At 41.2% G+C, this 24,868-nt stretch overlaps 1 protein-coding gene and 1 long non-coding RNA gene across 12 annotated transcripts in view; one reads left to right on the forward strand and one right to left on the reverse strand.

Annotated features, from left to right (window-relative positions):
* The window catches only part of vav2 (vav 2 guanine nucleotide exchange factor), a 544,057-nt gene that overhangs the window by 267,049 nt on the left and 252,140 nt on the right, over window positions 1–24,868 (forward strand). The window lies entirely within an intron of this gene.
* On the reverse strand, window positions 176–23,494 carry LOC117529903. The gene is made up of 4 exons (XR_004566138.1): window positions 23,263–23,494; window positions 20,431–20,436; window positions 4,763–4,768; window positions 176–198 (listed from the first exon to the last, which is right to left on the reverse strand). It is a non-coding gene; the product is annotated as an uncharacterized LOC117529903 (long non-coding RNA).

The raw sequence follows: 24,868 nt of genomic DNA on the forward strand, positions 1-24,868 counted from the left end.
TTATCATCTTGAAAAATGATTTCATCATCCCCAAACATCCTTTCAATTGATGGGATAAGAAAAGTGTCCAAAATATCAATGTAAACTTGTGCATTATTGATGATGTAATGACAGCCATCTCCCCAGTGCCTTTACCTGACATGCAGCCCCATATAATCAATGACTGTGGAAATTTACATGTTCTCTTCAGGCAGTCATCTTTATAAATCTCATTGGAACGGCACCAAACAAAAGCTCCAGCATCATCACCTTGCCCAATGCAGATTCAAGATTCATCACTGAATATGACTTTCATCCAGTCATCCACAGTCCACGATTGCTTTTCCTTAGCCCATTGTAACCTTGTTTTTTTCTGTTTAGGCGTTAATGATGGCTTTCGTTTAGCTTTTCTGTATGTAAATCCCATTTCCTTTAGGCGGTTTCTTACAGTTCGTTCAGACGTTGACTCCAGTTTCCTCCCATTCGTTCCTCATTTGTTTTGTTGTGCATTTTTGATTTTTGAGACATATTGCTTTAAGTTTTCTGTCTTGACGCTTTGATGTCTTCCTTGGTCTACCAGTTTGTTTGCCTTTAACAACCTTCCCATGTTGTTTGTATTTGGTCCAAAGTTTAGACACAGCTGACTGTGAACAACCAACATCTTTTGCAACATTGAGTGATGATTTACCCTCTTTTAAGAGTTTGATAATCCTCTCCTTTGTTTCAATTGACATCTCTCGTGTTGGAGCCATGATTCATGTCAGTCCACTTGGTGCAACAGCTCTCCAAGGTGTGATCACTCCTTTTTAGATGCAGACTAATGAGCAGATCTGATTTGATGCAAGTGTTAGTTTTGGGGATGAAAATATACAGGGTGATTCCATAATTGGAATTGGAATTGAGTGAGTCCATATTTTTTTCCCTCTGCTTGGTCTAAAAAAAGTAACCGTTACTGACTACCACAATTTTTTTTCCTGATTTCTTATAGTGTTTCTTAAAACCAGAAAGTTGCCATTTGAAATGACTTTAGTTTTGTGTCATGTCTGTGATCTGCTTTTTTTCTACAAAATTAAACAACTGAATGAACATCCTCCGAGGACGGTGATTCCATAATTTTTGCCAGGGGTTGTACGTGTCAGAAGTCTGGCGGCAGCGTTCTGAACCAGCTGAAGACCCCTAATGCTGAACTGTGGTAACCCTGAAAATAGAACATTACAATAATCCAGTCTAGAAGAAACAAAAGCATGAGTCAGGGTCTCAGCATCAGCCATGGACAGGATGGGGCGGATCCTCTCTATATTTCTCAGATGGAAAAAAGCAGTCCTAGTAACATCCCTGATGTAGAGGCAATCCCAAAACTCCGCAGTATACGCCCAAGGGGTGCCACATACAGGGAGAAAAGCAAGGGGCCTAAAACAGATCCCTGTGGAACCCCAAATCTCATGTCAGCAAGGTCAGAGGTAGTGCCATTATACAAGACACATTGAGAACGACTGGACAGATATGACGTCAACCAGGCAAGGGCACTTCCAGTAATCCCCCAAAAATTCTCCAACCTACTGAGCAAAATATGATGATCCACGGTATCAAACGCAGCACTGAGATCTACCAACACCAAAACCGTAGTGGTGTCTGAGTCCATTGCTCGGAGAAGATCATTCACTACTTTAGTGAGCGCTGTCTCTGTGGAGTGATATTTCCTAAAAGCTGAAAGACTGCAGTGGCTCAAAAAGATCATTCTCAGTAAGGTGGTCTGTGAGCTGCAATGCGTGTAAAATCGTAGCTGCCTCCAACGCCTTGTACACCTGTTGCTACAACTATTTGCGCAGACCAGCAGCTCAAAGAAATAGCCTGTGAGAGTCTATTCGATCCCTCTGGCAGCAGGTGTCGGCCAAATTCCATGTGACACGCATGCACATCTAACACCGCTCGCTTGGCACTTAGAAAATGTGGGCCATTCACTCTATGAGGACGTAAACATTCAGCAGATGATCACTTTCGAGCTGGATGTGAAATTTGTCTAAGTGCCCCCACGAGTGTGGCTTTGCAAACAGCAACACACGTGTTGCATGTGTCTCTCATGTGTGCGCGTGTATTGCGCTCACCCCATTTGGTGGAGTCACTCTTTTCTAAGTACGCTACAGAGTGGCAGATTTTGCACACTGCATAAGTCATGTCAAGCTCCTTCTTACGCAGCAAATAATAAAATCCAAAATGCGCCCAAACATTTGCCTTCAGCAAAGTGCTGGCTGAATTAGCTCTTCGTCTGCCATGCTGAGCTGCAGCTCACGAATGTTTGAAGCATGCTGGACCCTCCCCTCGCGGGGATGCTGCAGTACGGAAGCCGTTGCCTGACAAACAGTACACGCAGCGAGTAAGCAAGAAAATGTTTTTTAAAAATGCGTTTTAAAAATCGATTCTTGGACATTTTGGATCGAATCGCGATTCGGACGTGAATTGATTTTTTTCTGACACCCCTACTGATTTATGCTTCTGCAACTGTAACTCCATGGCCATGCAATGACTTTGACGTGTGTGTGACCCTTTAAAGATCTCTGTCACATTGGTGGGTGTCTTAATGCAATTTACAGCAGGAACAGTGGCTTTGTCTGGATCAGTTTGTCCCTCAAAAAGCTCCACGTCTTTATACAATCATCACCCTCCAAAACAACGCTACGGTACGTGCAATTTCCTTCCATGACTTGCAGGTCATTTCAGCATTTTTTTTCTGGCTCCATGTTGTAAAGGTTGTCATATTTTCTGACATTTCTGCCAAATGTTCCTCTATTTGATCCATAATCGAAATGTAATTGACATGCGCACTGCAAAAACTTTTAAAATATGATCGGAGAGGAATAAGTGAAACCGGAAAAGTGACCAATCACAGCCGTTACGGGGTCTGTCATTTTGAAAGATGTCGCTGACCGAACGGTCCACCCATAAAAATTGGCCCGCTCTGCCTCCACGGTGCATGCGTCATTTCTGAGCTCAGCCACTCGTCTGAGACAGAGTCTCTTCACCCAAAGCGATCAAATGGATTAATGATTAACCATCAGATGACAAGGTAAAACCTCTTAAATCATTCTAAAGCCAGTTTTAAGCAGGAACTAGGCCGTTTTAAGCAGAAATGAGGTGATACTTGGTGACGCGTCAGCTAGCAGCTGGTGTAGCTGTGGTGTTCTGATCGCTTCCTCTGCTTTTTATGATGAAATAATGTTGAATTTATATGGAAATGAGTGTACAAAAGCTTCAGATATCTGTCGCTGAAACAGATGATGATTGGAGTGCAGTTTTGAATAATGAAATAAGCCTGGCTTATTTGGTAAATACTGTTTTATGGAATGTACCCCTGTTCTTTGTTGTGAAAGTATGTAGTTCTCATATACTTTCCTTAGAACATCTGAACTGCTGAAACTGTTGTATGTATTTATATTTAACATTGATAATTATGTCATGGGTTTTTTCACTTGTGCAAACAACATACTAGGTTATAGCGTTCTTCTTATTTTAATATATCGAAAAAAAGCAGATGAGAGAAATAGTGTTTTTTATTTTCAAAACATTGAGTCACATTTGTAGCATTGTGTCATTGAAATAAGCTCTTTCATCTTCAAACTAGAGAGGACTAAAATTTTTACAATCCTGGTCTGTTTGCTGTAGTTACAATACAGTAGATGGATTTTTGTGTGGGTGGGGGGATTGAACACAAATGTAGGGCTGATTTAAAGAAAAGGGTTGGGTTGACCCATGGCCAGGTGCAACTTGTTTATCCCTTGAGGTTCGAGTTGATTATGAAAAAAAAAAAACCTGAGAGGTTTAAGGAAAGTCAAATGTTTTTCATTTTTCCCTTCAGAAATGACGATTTGTGCAGTAAAATGATGTGGCAATGGGACTACAAGCTGAACACCTGGAAATCTTCATCTACGAACAAATAAGGGATGTGGAAGCTGTGTTTGCCTGCTTCCTTTTTGTGTGACTGAATGACATTCATTAAAAATTGTCTTTTCTCACAAAGTTTTGTCTTTTTGGTACATTTCATACTTACTTGACATACTGATTGTGGTCGGTAGTGGTTTCCAGTCCAAGAGATATTTTGGGGCCCCTTTTCAATGCAGTCCTTGAGCTTTCTTATTAGCGCCATACACAAAGTCGGAAACATTTCATTCTCAGATGTTTTTTTTTTTTAATGGGCGGGGTTCTGCATGAAGATTTAGCAGATGAGACCTTAGTCATCCGAATACTGTCACTGTAATGTGTAATGTACATATTATTGGAAATTGTACATGGGCATTTATAATACAGTTCTTAATCATTTTGCTGGCAAGCAGAGCAAGTGCAGCCTCTGACAACCTTCTCTGACAACCTTCCCTGTCTTTTTTATGAAGCACACCCAAACTTTGTGTGGAAGGTTGTGCATGTTCATAGAAGGGGTGCAGAATCGAGATGGATGGTAATAGACTTCCTTCAACCACTTTGAACAAAGTATGAGTGTCAGCTTTTCCTTCTCTGTAGTCTATAAGGAGCCTTGTCTGCAGGTCCCTCTCCTCTCCACTGATGAGATGTTCTGATATGTCGCAGGACATACACGGTGGCCAGTGATGGATTCCATTCTCTGCTGAATAAGATAAAAGTGTATACTATACTAAGTATGTACTAGAATAAAGACATGATTTTACTTCATTCGTTGCATGTCAGACAGAAAGTGTGGCAAATATACTTGGAAATGGGAATAACATAAAAAATATGATTGACAATCAAAAATAAAATATTGACACAAATGAACATAAAGCTTATGAACTGCTGAGAGCACTCATCACTCCTACATTTTTATGCAGTCATCAATTTTGCACCAGCCAGGAAACTAATAACTCTGTCTGTTTAGCGTTAAAATTCTCTTAATCACTTTGAATTAACTTCTTAATCTGGAATGACAATCCTGTTCTAAGCGTGTCATAAACCTGATTTATATTTATGATAATATCTTGATTTTTGCTAGCAAGTTGACGAGCTTCCTACCGGTGTGCAGTTTTCTGGGTGACATCAGCCACGACACATACGAGGTCTGTCCATAAAGTATCGTACCTTTTTATTTTTTTTTAAACTATATGGATTTGATTCATATGTTTTCACGTCAGACAAGCTTGAACCCTTGTGCGCATGCGTGAGTTTTTCCACGCCTGTCGGTGACGTCATTCGCCTGTGAGCACGCCTCGTGGAAGGAGTGGTCCCACACCATCGACGGATTTTCATTGTATGGAAATGACGGAATGATTTGGGGGTTTTTTCCATCAGAATTTTTCCAGAAGCTGTTAGAGACTGGCACCTGGAAAGCATTCGAAAAAATTTTTCTGGCTTTCGGTGAAAATTTTACGGGTTTCACAGAGAATAAGGACTATTACTACAGCTTTAAGGATGGCCCACAATGGTGCTCGGCGCGTCGCGCTCCGAGCCGCGACGACAGGCACGAAGCACCAGATCATTTCTAAATGGATGGCTGTGTGGAGCTTGGACCGTCGTGTGCACTTTCTCTGGTTATCACAAGAGCTGAACATCAACCATTTTCTGGCAGATTTCACTTTTAACAAGAGATTTTGTCGTGGAAAGCCGCGCGGAGGCTTTGTGCGTCACGACCGATTCGCTGTTCGAGCGAGACAAAGAACGCCTCCGTTTCGGCGTGCCAGAGGACAAGTTCGGACATGCCCAGCTCTCCACAATTTCTCTTATAACTCACTCGACTGGTAAGCATTGAAAGCCGAGATAGGCATGTCCGAACTTGTCCTCTGGCACGCCGAAACGGAGGTGTTCCTTTGTCTCACTTCCAAAGCGAATCGGTCGTGATGCGCGAAGCCTCCACGCGGCTTTCCATGACAAATCTCTTGTTAAAAGTGAAATCTGCCGGAAAATGGCTGATGTCCAGCTCTTGTGATAACCAGAGAAAGTGCACACGACAGTCCCAGCTCCACACTGCCATCCATTTAGAAATGATCCGGTGGTTCTTGCCTGTCGTCGCTTCTCGGAGCGCGACGCAACCAGCGCCATTGTGGTGGAAAAAACCCCCCAAATCATTCCGCCATTTCCAGACAATGAAAATCCGACGACGAGGCGGGACCACTCCTTCCACAAGGCGTGCTCACAGGCGAATGACGTCACCGACAGGCGTGGAAAAACTCACGCATGCGCACGAGGGTTCAAGCTTGTCTGACGTGAAAACATATGAATCAAATCCATATAGTTTTTAAAAAAAATAAAAAGGTACGATACTTTATGGACAGACCTCGTACGTGCCAGAAGAAAACATAATTATATTAGTGCCAGCCTGTGATAAACTTCATCTATTATAAATGCAGTAACTTACCGAGCGAACAGTTCAGGACATCAATGATGAGACGACCCTGTCGAAAAAACTCTGATCTGCTCGGAGTTGGTTCTCCTCTTTTTCCGTGGGTTTTACCAGAACACTGAAGCTCCTCCATTCTCCCCGTCACTGGTAAACCCCTTGCATGAAGAAACTGCTGTAATTGTTCCAGTTTTCACAGGCAAACATGTCCATAATTCACCACCATGGTCCTGTGTTTATATGCATTGAACTTTCCCAGCAGCCACTGAGGCGCTGAAAACTCGAAACTGCAACACTGCTAACTACAGATGGGAGTGTAAATAGCTACTTATATGTGCATCTCCAACTACAGTTCTGCGCTCAGGGTGTCTCAATATTGCAAAAGTGAGCAACACAATGAATGTGTGCATTTGGTGATCCACAAATGCTGAATCAGTTTTTGCAAATGCTTTTTGTTAAAAAATTAAAAAACGATATATTTGCAAATAGACAATTATTTGTAGAAACCAACACACACACCCTCTGTGCATTTGCAGGTATGACAGTGTTGCTTTGTGTGAATCACGAGCTGTTTGTGGATTTGTGCAGTTTTGCGCTGAGAATGTCTCAATATTGCATCACTGAGCAAAGTGATGAATGCGTGTGTTCAGTGATCCACAAATGCTGAATCACACTTCACAAACAGAATTTTCAGTTTTACAAATAAACATTTATTTATAAAAACCCACGCACAAGTTACAAATCAAAAATTTGTGTTTGTGGATCACAAAGCACGTGTACAAATCAAGGGATATTTGCAAATCACCCTCTGTGCATTTGCAGGTAGTAATGAGATACATTTAATTCCATAAGCGCAAGACGTCTCATTTTGGGAGGATATAAAACATTTTGATCAATTGCAGTTTATTGTTTGTATTACAACGTTTGAAACGAGGTGTCATTTAATTTAAATGGCGAGTCGCTTTGAAGTTATAAATTCTGAGCGGACTCGACTCAGCAGAGAGCCGTGCAGCGTTTTGAGTAATGGAACGGAGACGATTCTCATTTCTTTCTTGCAACAAGACAGTCCCAGTTAGTCACTTTAATCTGCACAAAAGTGTCTCATGATTGACATATTTTAATGGCTTTGAAAGGTGTTAAGAAGCGGAATTGCTGCTTCTGAAGAGGAGTGAAACAGTGAACGAACAAAGCTGCAGATCGAAGCAATGCTTCATTGGTTCAAGATTCAAAGCAAAGCCACGTTGCAGAAACAGGTTCCCAATACCCAACCCTATGCATGTCTAGGGATGGGTATCTAGAACCAGTTCCTTTCGGGTATCGTTAAGAAATGATTCGATCCACCGACATCAATAACCTTTTTGCTTAACGATTCTTCAGAATCGTTATCAGAATCCTTATCTGTCCTTCAGAGTGGCCGTTTTGGGGGGTGTTTGTCAGGAAAATTATAATTTCTCTACATTGATTACAGACCCTGCAGCGGGTCTGTAATCAACTTTTCTGCAGCGCGGCTTTGCTTTGAACCTTGACCCAATCGAAGCAGTGATTCCCAGATCGATTTGATCTGCTGCTTCGTTGATTCATTGTTTTATTTCGCCTTAGCTTAATTTTTCCCAGCTAAAACCCTAAAGAGCATATGTCTGTGAATAATATTTACCTTTTTTATGTTAAACCGACCTGTTATGGTCTTCTGAAACAGTTGATAGATGTATTTTATAACATAAACGGGACCGATGCTAACGTGTTAGCATGTCTATGGCGTTTTCAATGTTAAAGTTAGCATTAACGTATTCGCATCTCAGCACGTTTGTGTGCATTTGTTTTCTCTATAATAATTAATGGCTCAGCGTTAGTTGTCATAAAAGAATCAAATTGTAATTTTTTTTAATTATTTTTATTCATATATTACTAATAACAGCAACAACAACAATAATAGTAATAACATAATAACTAATAATGTTACAATATAATTTTAGAGAAAGAGACCAAAAGAACCTGATGAAACAAAACACAACAGAAAAGATAAAACCAACTAACAATGAAAATAAATAAATATACAGAGAAATAAATAACTAAATAAATGACTCTTACACCTCCACTTCATCCGTGTTTTATTTAAGTGTAATGACAATTTGTTTCAGTCAAACCATATTTTCACTTTGTTAATTTCTTCAGTGATTTCATCCAGAACTATCTGCCAAGCTAGAAAACTGCTGCATCCCAGTAAGAGCAGAATACTACTGGAATGAATTTGAATAAGGAAAGTTGTTTTTTTTTTCTCACCAAAATGGATGCTGCACTCACTGCAGTTTATTGTCTGGAATAGTCCCAGATTGCATTTCAGAGCTTCTAGAATTCCAAAATTTTCATGCGGGTGGTGTTGGGGGGTAATTTTGGGTTTCAGCTTTTTTTTGTTTTTCACCACTTTCATCCCTGAATATGTCAATCGTGAGTCACTTTTGTGCTGATTAAAGTCACTAACTGGGATCCCTGTCTTGTTGCGAGAAAGAAACGAGAATCGTCCTCCGTTCTGTTCACACAGCTCCAAATGCTGTGTGGCCCTGTGTCGAGTCAAGTTAGAACGATAGAGTCCAGACGGAATTAATAAATTCAAAGCGAAACACCGTTTAAACCAAATGACACCTCTTTCCAAACGTTGTAATACAAACAAACTACAATAGATCAAAATGTTTTTTCCTCCCTAAACGAGACGTCCTGCGTTGACGTGCAGCAGCCGGCTGAGCTCAGCTCAGAGTTATGGAGAGACATTTGTGCCAAAATGTCTGAAAGGAAATGCTTTTGACAAATACTACAGATTTTTTTATTTTTATTTATGTCCAGAGATCAAGGATCCAGTGACCAATTTAAAATGTTGTTGACAATAGAAAACCTGTAAAGCCTACTTTTAGTACACAGAAAATTCATAAGAGGTATCGATAAGGAATCAGATTGATAAGCGGAATCGATAATGGCATCGATATTGATAAAATCTTATCAATACCCATCCCTACTCATTTCGTACCTCTGTTGCGACTGGGCAATCCCAGACTGCTCTGTGCGGTACATGTGAGGGATTTTTAATGGAAATGCATTGTGATGGGACGGACATTTTGTCTGATGTGAGTGCAAATCCATTATCCAAATCCGGTATATACAGTGTTTATTACATGGAGGTGACTGAGTATCCAGTTTATATGTTGAAGGTTTAGGCAAGTTTTACTGTATATGCATTATGCATAGTGACCCCAAGAATATGAAGCTCAAAGGTCAAGGTCATTGGGGTGTACTTTATAAAAATGTCATGAGCGCAATAAGTTCTTTCCTAATTGTGTGTCTGCAACCAAACTTGGTATGCGTGTTTGGCATGGTGACCCCAAGACATCTATTGGTCTTGAGGCTGAAAGGTCAAAATCTATGTAGTTTATATTGCTTGTTTCCCCTAGTAGTCATTTGTTTTTTTTTGTATGAAAATGTCACTTGAAGGCAGCACTCTTCTCCTTTTGCTGCATGATCTAAGTTGAGCGAAATGATGCAGAAGAAAAAAAAAGTAATCACTGCTAGCTGCAAACTTCATTTATTTTCTTTCTTTTTTTTTATACTCTTCCTTTTGTCAGACCGATCAGCTCTCCATCTGGGTCTGGTATGGTTTTTAAAACGCGGCCTCATCACGCCTGGGTTTTAACGACCTATTTCACAGCAGCTAATTGAGTTCTACAGTATGTTCAGACCAGAATAACACCAAGATACGAGCTCACAGGAGGAAAACTCACTCTCACACACATGGCTTTTCAAATTAATTTAATTTTCCTTTGTTTCTGGCAGTTTCGGAGGAGGTGAACCGAAATTCTACTGAATTATTTACGCATCTCCAGCTTTCATTCTATACACTTAAATGCTTTATGTATGTGTGCACGTCTCAGGTGAGTGAGAATACACCAAGTATGCGTCTGACATCCGCTGCTAGCCTGCAGAGGAAAGCGCTGTGACCTGTCAAGGTGGTGCACCCTGTCCCATATGGACTCTTGTCAGCTTGAGAGTCCCAGCGTCCTTGGTGTTGCTTTTCCACAGAGAATAACTGGACTTTACTGAAGACGGACAAAGTCCAAAAACGTTGACACCTCGTCTCCAGGCATTGCATCAAAACACACAGTTTCCCTGAGTGTCGGCCGTCCGTGCAGGATGAAAACGCACGTTCTCGTTGTTCTGCCGGTAATTCCAGCAGCCAGCTGTCATGAGCGAACTCGTCAGCCTCTGCAAACACAATGTTCCTCTCTCTTGTTTGTATTTGTCCCATGATGCTTCAGTTTAATACAACGAAATGTCTCTCCTCCTCGTGTGGTTTGCACAAAGCATGTTGAAAATATTTGGGAGTAAATGAGCCCCATTTGGGAGTGTTTGCAGCTAAACTGCTTGAATTCTGATGAGTTTGGTGCTTGCATTTCTTCTTTTTTTTTCCAGCCTGATAACAAGGATATGTTAAAATATTAATGTGAGTATTTTTAAAAATTAATTGCTGGTGTTTTGTACAGTACTGTGTCTCAAATTCAATGCAGCCAAACCAGGAACACACCAGCGGTTTTCTTCTCCAGTTAGTTTGGAATATTAATTGAAATTTTAAGGTCAAGGGACGCCTGGGAAGAGCTTGTGGTGTCATCAGGTTGTTGGACTGAGGTGTTAAATGATGCCGATGCCTTTGCAGGAGAACCAAGTTCCACATCTTCAGTCCTGTGCTTCCTGTCTTCATGTGTAGTTGTGACACCTAGACTCTGGCCAGTGACCTCAGTAAACAAGTGGATGTCTTTTGTATGGAACCTCTCTCGAGGATCCTTGGGTTCCATGTTCAACAGGTTTGATGGTATTTTCAGTAAAAGGAGTGTCAGACATAATTGGCTTTTCTTGGTCTTTCTTCGCTTAATGAATAAATTTATCAATTTGTCACATATAGTGATTAATATCCTTTATAAAACCCATCCTGTAAGACTTCAATGCAGCAGCATCTTATCTCTACACACTTCACTATAGATAGTCCTTATAAACTTTGCTCGCCTACTTTCGCCTTCTCAGAAAATGTGATTGGAGACTAGAGTGGATTCAGGCTGTTCACATATGGTTGACGTTTGACCTGTTTGTTTGTACCCACACACTGTGTTTTGGGTTTTCTTCACTGGATTGTGACGTTGAAGCGCGGAGGTCTTGCTTTGGTCCCAACTCTGCGTTATGTATCAGTCCAAGGTGCACATTTTGTTGTTGATTTTTGTCCTTCTGCATCTTTTTCAGCAGGTTGGAGTTTTGGGGGAATTTATAAACAAATGTAGGTCTTTGGCTCCCAACAGGAGAAAAAATAAAAATAAAAAATTCAACAGCTCCCCTCCCGGGGCTGGAATGGGCCTGTCTTGTAGCTGCGTTTGTTCTGGTTTCACCTCTGAAAGATTGATTCATCCTCCCTGTTTTCAAATCCCTCGTCATTCCAAAATCATCTGTTGGAGGAAGAAACAGACTCACGGCAGGAAACACAGACAGATGCCAGTTGTGTGTGAACAGAGCCAGGAAGTGATTTGGTACAAATTAAAGTTATTATAATTAAGTATTGTTTCATTACCCTGTGCGTCGGTGAAGCGGCCAGCAGGGTTTTGTTTTTACTGACTGACGTGTGTCTGTGTGTGTGTCTGAACAAGATGAATCAGAAACGGCTGGACAGATTTCCTTCAGACCTGGAGGGAATATTACTCAGATTGAGAGGTGACTAGATTTTGGAATAGTTTGGCCAAAGATCGAGGTCAATGAAAAGATTTTTTCTAAAAAAGCACAATTACTGAATATCTCAAAAAGCAAGAAGCTGATATGATCTGAAGCATATATATTCGAATGACTTCATAATGAAGTCACATGATGATGCCATGCATTGTCAAAAACACCATTATATTACAGACAGATGTACTGTATATTTACTTGTACATTTATATTATTGTGGTGTATATAGTGTGTACAGGGAAAGCATGAGCCCTCTGATCTCTTTCATTGTTTTTTATTTAAAAACAATTTGACATCATCTGCCACAACTTTTGTTTTTTTAGTTTTACTGTGGAAACTGTTGTTATGTGAGTCGACTGAGATAATCTTAACATGTTGAGGTCTTATGAGCATCAGTGTTTTGTCTCGAGCTGTGAGCCTGCAGACGACTGGATCACCGTTCAGTCTAAGAGAACAAATGCTTCAGCCCAGACACACACACACACACACACACACTGCCCTCTGACACGCTCTCCTTCACCATCCATCCTCCCACACCTTAATGAGGAAGCTCATTATAGCCGAACGAGCTCCCCTGAATAAGCACAGTCAGCTGGCTGCGGCGCTGCAGGCTGAATATTCCATTGATCGCCTCGCTGTTGGTCGGTCTTGGGTTCTCGTGTCAGTAATACTGTGTTTGCAGAAGCGGGCCCGGCTGTAGGAGCAGTTAAGTGCTTTGCTGTGTTGTTTGATGTCTGCAGGTCAAGTTCGCGTGATTAAATTTGACCTGTTTCTGATTAACAAACGATTATTTTCATAATCTGTTAATTGATCTATTCAGGTTAGAGCTATTAATGTTACTTTATCTCGTAAGTGTGGACAATTCTATTAGATGGCACAGTAGAGCTGTGCCAGGACAGGACACACGGGCACCGTGATCCTTTGGAAGTGCACCGATAAAAATGAAGTAAAAGAATGAACCCAGTGTGCTGTCATCGTCCATCTAGCATGAGGTGAACAGGGCCGAACAGCAGCTTTAAAATTAAATCCACCCCGAATAATAAATAAACAATAAATCCAGTTTGTGCAGAGCCCCATTGCATGAAACATAGGATTCAGACATCCAGGATAAATGACTGAGCTGAGTTCATCGTATCTAAAACAGGAGCATTCAGGCTTAATCGGTTGCTGAGAGATGAAGCCAGGATGAGCAGACATGGATACTACGAGCCAGGTGACACCAAGCCTGGATAGGTGCGTGCATGTGGATTCCTCACACAGACCCCGCCATTACTCACAGATTCACCGATGCACCATGGCAACCAGAGCATAGACATTATATACGTAGGCGACTCATGGATGGCCGCTGCCTATTGGAGCTGATGTATCAGCACGGCCGCCATCTTGGATGGGTCCCTATTGTGCCCCCAGTGCATTTATTTGTACTGAGGAAGGTTTATCCCCAACTACAATAATCCGTAACTCCCCGAATTTCTACCCAATTTTCCCACAATTTGGTTTGTTAGAAACAGCAGAGATTCAGTTACAATACAGGATGCTGTCTCACATTAAAAATACATACTTTCATCCTGAAAGACTTTGTCTTATACTCTTTAACAAAGACATATGCTATGGCATATAGATAAATGTATAAATTAATTTTATAATTTAATAAAGAAACAAGTTTGAATTGTTCATTTGAATTTATTACTCACTCACTCACACACACACACACACACACACACACACACACACACACACACACACACACACACACAGGACATCACTGTAATTTCCTCTGCTTTACTCATCATGAACATTTTTTTCAATTTCAGTTTTCAATTTCAATTTATTTTCATTTATATAGCGCCAAATCACAACAGAGTTGCCTCAAAGCGCTTCACACAGGTAAGGTCTAACCTTACCAAACCCCAGAGCAACAGTGGTAAGGAAAAACTCCCTCTGAGGAAGAAACCTCAAGCAGACCAGACTCAAAGGGGTGACCCTCTGCTTTGGCCATGCTACAAACATAAATTACAGAACAATTCACAGAACAATTCACGGACGAATATACAAGAAATGCTATTGGCGCACAGGACAGGAGGATCACCAACACGAATACAACTCCCATCTCTGGATGGAGCTGCACCTTAAACAGAGAGAAAAACCAGAATCAGGCATCAGAACGACAAAAAATACTGTATAATTTTCCAGCATTAAACAACAAGAAAAAGTGAAATACTAAGGTGATCGCTGGCCACTAGCCATAAACTTCTCTAAAAGACCCAGAATTTAGGTAAAGTTGAGGCCGCAGCCCACTCCAACTACTAATAGATGAATTAAAAGAGTAAAAAGCGTAAAACAAAACTGTTCCAGTATGCTAGCCATATGAAAGGGAAAATAAGTGTGTCTTAAGTCTGGACTTGAAAATCTCCACAGAATCTGACTGTTTTATTGATGCAGGGAGATCATTCCACAGAACAGGGGCATGATAAGAGAAAGCTCTGTGACCCGCAGACTTCTTATTCACCTTAGGGACACAAAGTAGTCCTGCACCCTGAGAACGTAAAGCCCGGGCCGGTACGTAAGGTTTAATTAGGTCAGCTAGGTAGGGAGGTGCCAATCCATGAATAATTTTATAGGTTAGTAGCAGAACCTTAAAATCTGATCTCAATGGGACAGGAAGCCAGTAAAGGGATGCCAAAATGGGTGTAATGTGGTCGAACTTTCTGCTTCGCGTCAAAAGTCTGGCTGCAGCATTTTGAACTAATTAGAGACCCCTAATGCTAGACTGCGGTAAACCAGAAAATTGAACATTGCAGTAGTCCAATCTAGAAGAGATAAATGCATGGATCTGGGTCTCAGCATCAGCCATAGACAGGATGGGACGAATCTTCGCTATATTTCACAGGTGGAAGAAAGCAGTCCTTGTAATATTTCTAATGCGGAGGCCAAAGGACAACGAAGGATCAAAAATTACCCCAAGGTTCCTCACTTTGTCAGTGTGATGTATGACACATGAGCCGAGGCTGAGCGTTAACTGGTGAAATTGATGCCGATGTCTCACTGGACCAAGAACCATCATTTCAGTCTTATCAGAGTTTAAAAGTAGGATGTTTCTAGACATCCAACTTCTCACTGCTGCAAGGCAATCTTCTAAGGATTTTATGTGATCGAGATTACCAGCAGTTATCAGCATGTATAACTGAGTATCATCTGCATAGCAGTGAAAGGTAATCCCAAAACGCCGCAATATGTGCCCAAGGGGTGCTATATAAAGGGGGAAAAGCAGGGGGCCTAAGACAGACCCCTGTGGAATCCCAAATTTCATGTCACTAAGGTTAGAGGTAATGTTACTGTACAAAACACAGTGAGAACGACTGGTCAAGTATGACGTCAGCCATGCAAGGGCACTCCCAGTAATCCCAAAATGATTTTCCAGCCTATCAAGTAGAATATGATGATCCACTGTATCAAATGCAGCACTGAGATCTAACAGCAACAGAACTGTAGCGGTGTCCGAATCCATTGTAAGCAGAAGATCATTCACCACTTTAGTGAGAGCCGTCTCTGTGGAATGATATTTTCTAAAAGCAGACTGCAGTGGCTCAAAGAGATTATTCTCAGTAAAATAGTCTACAAGGTGCCGTGACACCACTTTTTCCAGAATTTTAGAGAAAAATGATAAATTTGATATTGGCCAATAGGTTGTCAATACACTAGGGTCAAGATTAGGTTTCTTAAGTAATGGTTTAATCACTGCAGATTTGAAACATTTAGGAACAGATCCAGAAGTTAAAGAAAGATTAATAATTTCCAGCAAGGCAATTTCAAGGCTAGGAAAGAAAGTTCCCGCTCATTCCAGGGTCTTAAACTACCTTGTTAGGCTTGCAACTGGGGCTGGAGAGCTAAAATCCTTGAAAAAGAACTGTTTTGCACAGCTTCTTGCGTGTGCTGGCACTCTGCAATGCCGGTATAGTTAATTTTGCGATGTGGTGCAGCCTTACTTTGTGAAATACAGACACCACAAATGACTGAAGCATGAAATGATGGTTCTCAATTCCAAAGAACTGTGAAACAAGAGTTGCGATACTAGTTGGATGGAAAATAGCTAACGAGAGAGAGTACCAGTTCCTGCTGTAATAACGTTACACCTAAGTATCGTTTGTTATGATGACATAATATTACAAACGGTAAAATAACCAAAATTATTGTTCAGTCTTATTTGTAAAAGATAATCCCCTGTGATCTGTTTTCTATACTGTGCCAGTTATTGCAACCGTAAGCAGCACAAAATCCCGGCCAATTTGCTCACTTTCCATTGACTCCGGTTGACTCTGGTGCACGCCTGTTGTGAAGAGACCAATCCAGTATGGCGGCGACACTGGATTGGCATCTACATATATAATGTCTACGAGTATGAACCACAGCGGGGTACTTCTCCCTGGCAGGAGGTGGAAGTCCTCAAGGAGGGTGATGAGGACATAAACAACCAAATTACAAAGAAAGGTAACACTGCCACAGTTATAAAACAGCAACAGAAAGTGTGGCACAATATTGCAGACCGCTTGAATGTGTTAGTAGTGCACAATTACAGTAGTGCCTTGGGGTTCCCCCGGAGGAGCTGGGGGAGGTGTGTGTGGATCGGGAGGTCTGGGCGGCTTTCCTTGAGCTGCTGCCCCCGCGACCCGACTCCGGATAAAGCGGAAGAAAATGGATGGATGGATGGATGGATGTTGAGTCGGCCGACATCCGCACACATTCACAATTATCCGCAGAGGCACGTTTTTCCGTTGCCAGGATTTTTGAGCTGCACAGAATTTTGGTTGCGGATGACATCCGCCTTGCATACGCAATACATACGCAATACATACTCAAAACATACTCAATACATACTCAATCTATGCACTGTATATCCGCCTTTATCCGCTGATATCCGCAACTGACGGAGTATTGCGGCGTGGCAGCGGACTGGGACAGTGTGTAAAATGGATATGGGTAGGTAATGTGTATATATGTATGTATGTATATATGGGGTGGGTGTTTATAAGCTTTGCTTCTGCTCATCCCCTTTTTGGTCACACATGTCACTGTGGAATTGTCTTGTATATTAGTTTTTGTTAGTGACGAGTTGTTTGCCAAATCAATAAGTTCAAGTTCATAAGTTCAAGTTCAAGATATATAGCGTGCCTATCACGTCCACATCACAAACTAAAATAAGTTGTAGCGACTGCATACAGATTGGCCATGGATAAAGCGTTTGTATTACATCTGCTTTGCATCTGATTTGCGGACAATTTGTGAATGCATAACAAACACTTCACGTAAACCCAAAGTACTACATAAACGTGGCAGAAATCAACATACTTGCCAGTCATTGCCACTCCAACTGTGGAGTACGTACAAATGTAGTTATGGATGCCCAAAGACATAGTGTGATAGTTGCTGCCATCCAACATCATAACAATCAACGTGTCCAAGTCCAGCATTTGCTCCAGAGGCTGTGATGTTGGTGTGAATAGTGATGCCGAAAGGCCCGAGTGTGCTTCTTTTGTGACTGCAGTGCAGATGCCGCGCATGCGCGTTACAACTGCTGTTTCTGCAACAGGTGCGCAATGCATTCTCAATACATCCGTAATACTTTCGTGATAATCGCAATGCGTCCGATCCATTTCCTTAATACATGCGTTATACATCCGTGATTGTTCGTCATATACTCGCTATACATTATTAATATATCCGTAATTCATACTGAGAAATTTGTCATTCTTGGCCAATTTTGTTGCAGACGACAACGAATGGCTGAAATTTGTATACTCAGTTCATGCACAATTAATCCTCTCCCCAGTGGGACCGGGACATTATGTTTGCTCCTCTGCTGTGCCATTAGCCTGTATGTATGCAAGTGTGTGTGTGTGTGTGTGTGTGTGTGTGTGTGTGTGTGTGTGTGTGTGTGTGTGTGTGTGTGTGTGTGTGTGTGTGTGTGTGTGTGTGTGTGTGTGTGCTGCTTGATATCACACACACATGCATATATATACACACTCATACATATATATATATATATATATATATATATATATATATATGAGGTCTGCGAGAAAAATAACTTACCTTTTTATTTTTTTCAAAAACTATATGGATTTGAATCACGTGCGATTACATCAGCCAACCTTGAACCCTCGTGCGCATGCGTGAGTTTTTTCACGCCTGTTGGTTACGTCATTCGCCTGTGGGCAGGCTTTGAGTGAGGAGTGGTCCACCCCCCTCGTCGGAATTCCTTTGTCTGACTTCTTCCTGAGAGACTGGCGCTTTGCTTTATCAAAATTTTTTCAGAACCTGTGAGGCAGATCGAAGTGGACACCATTTGAGAAATTCAGCTGGTTTTCGGTGAAAATTTTAACGGGTGATGAGAGATTATGGAGTCTTACTGTCGCTTTTAGGACTTCCCACGGAACGGGACGTCGCGTAGCGCTCTGAGGCGCCGTTGTCAGCCTGTTTCGAGCTGAAAACCTCCACATTTAAGCCTCTGTTGACCCAGGACGTCGTGAGAGAACAGAGAAGTTTCAGAAGAGCTCGGGATCAGCAGTTTATCCGGACATTCCACTGTTAAAGGAGATTTTATAATGAAAGACGTGCGGGCAGATCGGTGCGTCGGCAGGCAGCCGCTCATGGACTGGCGCCACAGGAAAAATACCTCCGTGTTGATAACCATTTGTAAAAACCAGGCGGCTTTTGATGGCTTTCAGTAGAGTGAGTATCTGAGAAATTGTTTAACAGCTGGACATGTTCCAACTTGTCCTTAAGGCTTCCAACTGAGATGTTTTTCCTGTGGCGCCGGGCAACGATCAGCTGGGTGCTGACGCGCCAATGCGTCCGCACGTCTTTCATTACAAAATCTCCTTTAACAGTGGAATGTCCGAATAAACTGCTGATCCCGAGCTCTTCTGAAACTTCTCTGTTCTCTCACAACGTCCTGGGTCAACAGAGGCTTAAATTTGGAGGTTTTCAGCTCGAAACAGGCTGACGACGGCGCCTCAGAGCGCGGCGCGACGTCCCGCTCCGTGGGAAGTCTTAAAAGCGACAGTAAGACTCCATAATCTCTCATCAGCCGTTAAAATTTTCACCGAAAACCAGCTGAATTTCTCGAATGGTGTCCACTTCGATCTTCCTCACAGGTTCTGAAAAAATTTTGATAAAGCAAAGCACCAGTCTCTCAGGAAGAAGTCAGACAAAGGAATTCCGACGAGGGGGGTGGACCACTCCTCACTCAAAGCCTGCCCACTGGCGAATGACGTAACCGACAGGCGTGAAAAAACTCTCGCATGCCCACGAGGGTTCAAGCTTGTCTGACGTAATCGCACGTGATTCAAATCCATATAGTTTTTCGAAAAAAATAAAAAGGTCCGATACTTTTCTCACAGACCTCGTGTGTGTGTGTGTATATATATATATATATATATATGTGTATATATATATATATATATATATATATATATATATATATATACGAGGTCTGTCCATAAAGTATAGGTCCTTTTTATTTTTTTCAAAAACTATATGGATTTCATTCATATGTTTTTACGTCAGACATGCTTGAACCCTCGTGCGCATGCGTGAGTTTTTCCACGCCTGTTGGTGACGTCATTCGCCTGTGAGCACTCCTTGTGGGAGGAGTCGTCCAGCCCCTCGTCGGAATTCCTTTGTCTGAGAAGTTGCTGAGAGACTGGCGCTTTGTTTGATCAAATTTTTTCTAAACCTGTGAGACACATCGAAGTGGACACGGTTCTAAAAATTAAGCTGGTTTTCCGTGAAAATTTTAACGGCTGATGAGAGATTTTGAGGTGATACTGTCGCTTTAAGGACTTCCCACGGTGCGAGATGTCTTGCAGCGCTCTCAGGCGCCGTCGTCAGCCTGTTTCAAGCTGAAAACCTCCACATTTCAGGCTCTATTGATCCAGGACGTCGTGACAGAACAGAGAAGTTTCAGAAGAAGTCGGTTTCAGCATTTTATCCGGATATTCCACTGTTAAAGGAGATTTTTTTAATGCAAGACATGCGGGCGGATTGCAGCGTCGGCTCGCAGCCGCTGCGACGCTCCGCCACAGGAAAAACACCTCTGTTGGAAGCCTTAAGGACAAGTTGGAACATGTCCAGCTGTTAAACAATTTCTCATATACTCACTCCACTGAAAGCCATCAAAAGCCGCCTGGATTTTACAAATGGTTATCAACACGGAGGTGTTTTTCCTGTGCCGCCGCACCGTGTCGGCTTTGTCCCGACGCACGGACCCGTCCGCACGTCTTTCATTAAAAAAATCTCCTTTAACAGTGGAATATCCGGATAAAATGCTGAAACCGACTTCTTCTAAAACTTCTCTGTTCTCTCACGACGTCCTGGATCAATAGAGCCTGAAATGTGGAGGTTTTCAGCTTGAAACAGGCTGACGACGGCGCCTGGGAGCGTTGCGCGACGTCTCGCACCGTGGGAAGTCCTTAAAGCGACAGTATCACCTCAGAATCTCTCATCAGCCGTTAAAATTTTCACGGAAAACCAGCTTAATTTTTCGAACCGTGTCCACTTCGATGTGTCTCACAGGTTTAGAAAAAATTTTGATCAAACAAAGCGCCAGTCTCTCAGCAACTTCTCAGACAAAGGAATTCCGACGAGGGGCTGGACGACTCCTCCCACAAGGAGTGCTCACAGGCGAATGACGTCACCGACAGGCGTGGAAAAACTCACGCATGCGCACGAGGGTTCAAGCATGTCTGACGTAAAAACATATGAATGAAATCCATATAGTTTTTGAAAAAAATAAAAAGGACCTATACTTTATGGACAGCCATCTTATATATAGACACTAGTACAGTGCAGGTTAGTTATCTTCACATTAGTTAGTAACATTACAAGTTAGTTATCTTCACACGGGTTAGTAACACAGTGCAGGTTGGTTGTTTTTACAGGGGTTAGTAACACAGTGCAGGTTACAAGTTTTAGGTTAGTAGTACAACTTCCAGGTTAGTAGTACTGTGCAGGTTAGTTATCACATTGGTTAGAAACATTACAGCTTAGTTATCTTTACACAGGTTAGTAATACAATGCAGGTTAGTTTTCACACGGGTTAGCAACACAGTGCAGGTTAATTATCTTCACACAGGTTAGTAATACATTACAGGTTGGTTATCTTCAGACAGGTTTGTAATACAGTGCAGGTTGGTTATTTTCACACAGGTTAATAATACAGTGCAGGTTGGTTATTTTCGCAGGGGTTAGCAACACAGTGCAGGTTAATTATCTTCACACAGGTTAGTAATACATTACAGGTTGGTTATCTTCAGACAGGTTTGTAATACAGTGCAGGTTGGTTATTTTCACACAGGTTGATAATACAGTGCAGGTTGGTTATTTTCACACAGGTTAATAATACAGTGCAGGTTGGTTATTTTCGCAGGGGTTAACAACACAGTGCAGGTTAATTATCTTCACACAGGTTAGTAATACTGTGCAGGTTAGTTGTTTTCACACTGGTTAGTAACACAGTGCAAGTTAGTTATTCTCACACAGGTTAGTAGCACAGTGCAGGTTAGTTATCTTCAACACTGGTTAGTAACAGTGCAGATTGTTTTCACACGGATTTGACAGGTCAGTGACTCCAAGTGTTTTAATTTGCTAAACCACTTTCACTCTTTTGTCTTTGTAGTGGAGTCAAGTTCATAAATGCTGCTGATCCACGTTATTCTGTCTGTGGTCATTTCTATCTTTCTAAAATATTCTCATTGTCTTTGTTTTTTCCTGTGATTATTTCAACATGAACGCCAAAGCTGGTATCGTCTGGTGTTTTTTTTTTGTTGTTGTTGTTTTTTTGTTTTTTTTTTAAATCAACAATCCCTAAAGCCAAAGACGTTTCACCACAGAGTTGAAATAAATCTAAGAAGCCTAAGGGGCACAAAGCAATCTGAGGAGAGAGGCGTCTCCAGAATTGCAGAGTTATATTTATTTTGGCACCTTATAGAATTCAATTCCCAGTTTAAAATACAGCAAGACCTACTTGGTGCATTTTCAAACGAAATGATTCTCCCCTCTAAAAGATTTTCACAATAAGGCATTCAGAACCCGGCGCTCGAGCCCCCCAAATCATGAACACAAACATGAAACCGTATTTGTCGGTTTTCTGGAGCTGTGTGTGTTTGTGCTTGGGCGGTGGTTTGCTAGAGCCGAGTGAAGCCACTTAATGAAGTTTCCCCTCTAATATAATTAATTACACCACTTATCTGGCCAGACAAAACCCAGCTCGATGGATTTTATTAGGATGCAACAATCTTGGCCCTGGATGGCCGACTGGGAAATGAATCACGATTATCGCACAGTTACAACAACACACACATATGGCCCCTTTGCCTCATATCAGATCAATTAGAGGGAAGACTCCCTCCTCTGCAAACCAATATCAAAACAGCAACACCCTCCAGAATAAAAGAAAGCATTACTTTAGCACCATAAAAAATGGAAAAATGCCACCTTTTGGACGAGAATTAGAGATAAAACACAAAAAATAGTTACTTTGTACAACCTGAATACTGAGTAATACAAGTAATTAAATGACAGCATTCAACCTCAGCAAATGTCTGACATACAGACTGTACTTTGTGTATATTTTTGTGAGTGGTTTGCTGTTATCTTCATAAAACTGAAGAGATTAATAGGTCGGGTCTGCGAGCCTGTTCAACTTTATTGGTTGACCTAGTTAGATTATTAACCCATTTAACTGTCAGCAATTCGAACAGGCGTCTGCCACAAAATTACACTTCTCATTTTCACAGATATGCATCCCGGAGGGTCACAGTTTGAATCCTTGTCCATGGAAGAGGGAAGGATCTGCACACTGCTTGTAAAAGACTTAATTTATTGAGAGTAGCAACGTTTCGATCATAGATTTTCTTCAGGCATCTTACAAAAATTAAAAAACAGTCAGAATAAGTAGAGAAGGCCTGCACAGCTGATTGTCAGTTAAGTAATCAGCTGATAGTCAGATGTTCTAATTAGGCCTGACAAGCAATTGTTAGCAATAACAAACAATCCTGATAAAAAGTAAACACATACAGCAAAGGAAACAAAAGCAAAAACAGCAACATTTTTTAAACAAGTATAAGCACAATATAATAATCATAGGTAGTCACAAAAAAGGTTTTAAATCAAAATCCAAATTGAGGCCTTTAGGTGACAAGGTATTGAGGTAAAATATATAAAATTCCTCTCTTCTTAGAAGAATACTGTTGATATCCCCTCCCCTTCTTGGGACTTTTACATGTTCAATCCCAATGTATCTCAACGAGGATAGATTGTGTTTCATGGAATTGAAGTGCACCGCAACAGGGTTTTTTTCATCACAAGTTCTTATATTGCTCCTATGTTCTGAAATCCGAGTTTTTAGACACCGAGTGGTTTTTCCTATGTATGCCAAACCACAAGGGCATTTAATCATATAAATAACATTTTTACTGTTACAGGAAATAGTGCCTTGTTATGCACCTTGTAAAATGTTATTTATATGATTAAATGCCCTATTTGTTCCATCATGAACTTTGAAGTACTCTGTCAAGTTTGGACATATGCACTGGTGATGCATACGGCCAAACTTGAAATAGGCATACCATAGACGTTCCTGGGCAACCATGATCTTCACGTGTTGGTTTGCCATGGTTATAGACATTAACGTACTGGGACACACATAATAAGAACAGGACTTTATCCAACACAGGAAAATGTTGCACTGTTCCCCTCTACCAGTTTGTATAATTGTGGTGGGGCACCAGTCTTGGTGCAGCCTCCAATATCTTTGGATTCACCGGGAGTTGGCACCAGTCATACCTGACTAGAACATTGCTAGCAAAGTAACATCCTCTGTTCTCTAGAATTGTGGCCTTTCCATGTGGAACAAGATCAGCAGCAGACCATCACAAAATCTCAATTCAGAGGCTTTTCTGACCTGGTCAGATTATGCTAGAACTTCGTTTAGGGCCCCTTCACACATAGTGCGAAGTGTGGTTGAAGCAGGAATTGTGTGCAAAATGTGTAAAATCGTCCCTGCTGCTAACGCATTCCTTCTCAAATCCTTCTCTGTCATGCTGTATGATGCAAGTGCTGCAAAAATAAAAACAAATAAAAAAAATATAAGCACAAATTGTTTCATTCATTTGTTTTGTCTGTGTGTTTTATATATTGTGCTCCTGAGTAAGTGTTCTGATCAATTTGAATGAATTATTTTTTTGATTTTATTTAATTTTGTTTTTCAGTATCAAATGGCAGTCGGTCAAAAATGTTTATAGTTTAAGGATTTTTTTTTTTTTTTTTTTAATTTCAAGCAATTTTTTTCTGTACAGACTAAAAAACAATGTTCATAAAGTTATTATTTGTTGAAAGTTGATCTAAAGTTTTCTTTTTTGTTTTCCTTAATGTTAATAAGGATATAATGTTATGCAGAGGTGTACTTATAACAATTTTATGGACAAATGATATACAGTTATAGACTTTTGATGACGTGTACCCGTGATTATGCGGACCTGGTCAGGATGGAATTCACAGAGGCCTTGGCCGAGGTTAACTCCATCCTGGGTGAACCTCATCTGACCAGGTACGCATAATCACGGGTACACCGAAATTAAAAGTCTATAACTGTTTTATTATATGGTAAACAAGAAAATTGGGAGTTTGTCAAACATAATAAAACTGAAAAATCAATCTCAAGTTTCAGCTCTTTATTATTACTGTCATACTGCACCAACAGGTCCAAAATACTTCATGAGCACAATCTCTAAAGCCCCTTTCACA

Source organism: Thalassophryne amazonica, chromosome 17 (assembly GCF_902500255.1).
Source record: "Thalassophryne amazonica chromosome 17, fThaAma1.1, whole genome shotgun sequence".
In the NCBI taxonomy this organism is placed as follows: Eukaryota; Metazoa; Chordata; class Actinopteri; order Batrachoidiformes; family Batrachoididae; genus Thalassophryne; species Thalassophryne amazonica.